This window comes from Trachurus japonicus, unplaced genomic scaffold, assembly GCF_045865225.1.
Source record: "Trachurus japonicus isolate A0001 unplaced genomic scaffold, Traja_1.0 AP030900.1".
Lineage (NCBI taxonomy): Eukaryota > Metazoa > Chordata > Actinopteri > Carangiformes > Carangidae > Trachurus > Trachurus japonicus.
In genome coordinates, this window is record NW_028221033.1 from 15,648 (window position 1) to 18,698 (window position 3,051).

A 3,051-nucleotide genomic window follows, 5' to 3' on the forward strand; every position below is an offset into this window, starting at 1 on the left:
TCCCCACATCTGTCAAACTGCAGACATCATTACACTCTAAAAATGAAAACTTAAAGTTGTTGGCCTTACCATATTTTTTCAGCTGACTAAACAAAAAACATTGAGTTGTGTTGTAAACTAATAAACATTATTTATTTCAACTATCTTTTTCAAGTTTTTTGGCTAAAGTTGGCCTAACTTAATAACTTGAGTTAGCAAACCTCAAAACTGTGCATTTGAGGTCAGGACAAGTTCTAGAAGTTGAGACAACAAGAACTGGGGTCTCCAATGCATATCTGCAGGGGTTCCACCACAACGACACTGCTGCCATGTGCTGCCGACATCTCTTACACTTCTTACTCTCAAGGTGAGTATTTTGCTCAATATGGTACTAAAAGTCAGGGTTCACGTGTGCAGATTATACATTATTATATATTTATTGTCCCCCTCACGGCTAAAGAGAGTTGTAGATGTTAATTGTTTACCAGTTAGCTCTGTTAGCTCCGTTAGCTCTGTTAGCTCCGTTAGCTCTGTTAGCTCCGTTAGTGCGGCTACAGTGGAACTGGAGCTCATTTATTAAACACAATGAGCAGTGCTACAAATAACTGGTATACTGCTTATGTGTGCCTCTGATGTTAAAGTTTAATGTTACTTTAGAGACTCATTTTTACAATTGGGTGTCATGTAAACATGAATATATATGACATTAATTGTTGTTAATTGTCTTGGTGGACTGACAGGAGAAGATTGAGGTGCAGCCCATGGTCACAGAAATCCAGGAGAGATGGCCTGCCCTGTGTCTTAAGGAACAGGTAAGAAAATGTGTGTGAAAAAGTTGCTAACTATTTTATATCACAGAACTATTGCTTGCCTTATACAACGAGTAATTCAGCACCTTGCCAATAAAGGTATTCAGAAACTGACTACTTAAGAGAAAATCCATGTGAACTGGTTCGGTTGGATTAATGTGTGCTGTTTTTTGTTTATTTCAGATTTGCAGCAAGTTCTGATGTGTAACCAAGGAACTGTTGTGGACATTTAGAGCAGCCGTGCCAGGAAAAGGGACAAGACAGGGAGAGACGCTTGGCTGTTCTTGATGAACAGGTGAATTCATGTTATAAATATCATGTATTTTTGATTATGGTTCAGGGTTACCTGAGCAAGCCCTTAAAGGGATAGTTCACCCAAAATTGAAATTTCTCTCCTTGTGTCGACTAAGGGCTGGGAGAAGTTTCAGAGTTATCTGTCGCTTCTCTGAGTTACAGGGGGTCTTGGCATAGCAGTGCATGTCCATATAACGGTTGCAAATGGATACCAACTGTCTTCGTAACAAAAAGACACACCAAAAAACATCCAAATACCTCCATAGTGCTAATGTCCCTCTTGTATTGAAGCCCCGAAATGCGATATTGTCCTGAAAAAAATTAAATCTGTCTGTCCTCTTCCCGGTTCGTCCAAATTTGATGGATGCCACCCCAATATAAGACCTAAGTTTAAACTAGTCACAAATTAATCTCAGCTGCACTGTTTTTAACCAAATGTCCTATGGCTTTCCTGTGTCCAATTTCCAGACATCACAATGCATCAAAGCAGAGCATGTCTAGACCTCAGATTTCAGAGACACTTTTCCTGAAACGCCTGGTGAGTACAGAATGTCTGTTTTTATTTTTGGTCAACCATGAGTGCACATTAATTATCATGCACATATAATTCTCTATGCCATATTGCTTTAGAATATAGAAAAGATGAAATATCCACACCTTGGATTGTAGCTCCCAAAAAACCGTATTAATCACCAACGCCCCATATATTTTTGCCTTCCACCTACAGTAGCGTAACCCAGCTTAATGGCTGAGAGCCTCCTTTCTCCCTGGAACACAAGTAATTTATTTAACCAGCCATTTAATTTAAGGTTGAATATGGAGTTTTACCAGAATACCACAATCTATTGATCATTGTAGGCAACAACAACAGAAGAATAATTCCTGCAGTCCGTTGCCAGACCGCTGCTTAGTGTAGCACACTGTTGCTTGGGACGCCGCTCTGACCAGAGTAGCACAGAGAAAAACTATTTAGGATATTTCATTTCATTTATTAGTTTATTTCATAGGGACAGTGCACCACTAATCAACAGAGTTAAAAGAAAACTGTAAGTGGGGCAGAGTTAGCCAACAAGGCTAGTTACCTGATGTTTCATTTTTACCGCCATTGAACAGCTTCAGACTATTGTGATGTTAGATAAATGACTTGTAGCTTGTTACAGGGATGAATAGCAATTAGAATCACAGGCAAAAAAACTGTATAGCACAGTAACTGTACACTACAGGTTTACTCAGGCTGAGACACAAATTTAAAATTACACGCTGACATAGGTGTTTAGTTATCTTAACAGTGTTTATATTGAATTTGGTTGAATTTCTGCTTTCAACAGGACACCGATCCAGAAGACAGACAAACAAAAGGGGTCCAAATGGGAGTGCTCACCGTGTTCGTGGATGGTGCACCGGCCTCGCTTCAAACTGTTAACAGCATTGCTGTGGTGTTGCTGTAGTGCTTTTTGACTGTGTTGTGGTTTGGACTCTTTTAACAAGTTTGGCCACACCAGTCTGCATCTTTTTGTTTGTGGGTGCAGTGTACAGTACTTGCACTAGATAGATTTAATCATATTTGCTGGAATATTGCATTAAATGTTTAAATAAAGATGTTTTACTTAACTAGTATTATTTGTATTTGTATTATTTGTTGTTTTAGTTGCCACAACTTGAGAGTATTTATAAGTACAACTTGAATTTTTGAGTTTTGATGCATTTGAAAGGTAACTTATCTGAAACAAAAATAATAAGTTGAGACTACTAAATTTTAAGTGTTTAAAAAACTCAAAATTTGAAGTTATCTTTAAGTTAATTTACAAGTTATCTCAACAAAAGATAATTTGTTGGCTTAACTTTATGTGGTTTTATTCAAAACTTGAGAGTTTTAGTTGGACTCAAAACGCAAAAATCTATTGCAGCCAGTTACCTAGAATTTTTGAGTTTTCACAGCCCTTTATTTTTTACGGTGTAGCATAATAAT

The 3,051-nt window shown here is 37.7% G+C and overlaps 1 long non-coding RNA gene across 1 annotated transcript; it reads left to right on the plus strand.

Moving 5' to 3' along the window:
* The first annotated feature begins 290 nt into the window (after positions 1 to 290).
* LOC146959924 (uncharacterized) lies at positions 291 to 2,662 on the plus strand. The gene is made up of 5 exons (XR_015035559.1): positions 291 to 346; positions 720 to 791; positions 972 to 1,083; positions 1,551 to 1,620; positions 2,411 to 2,662. It is a non-coding gene; the product is annotated as an uncharacterized LOC146959924 (long non-coding RNA).
* The last annotated feature ends 389 nt before the right edge of the window (positions 2,663 to 3,051 follow it).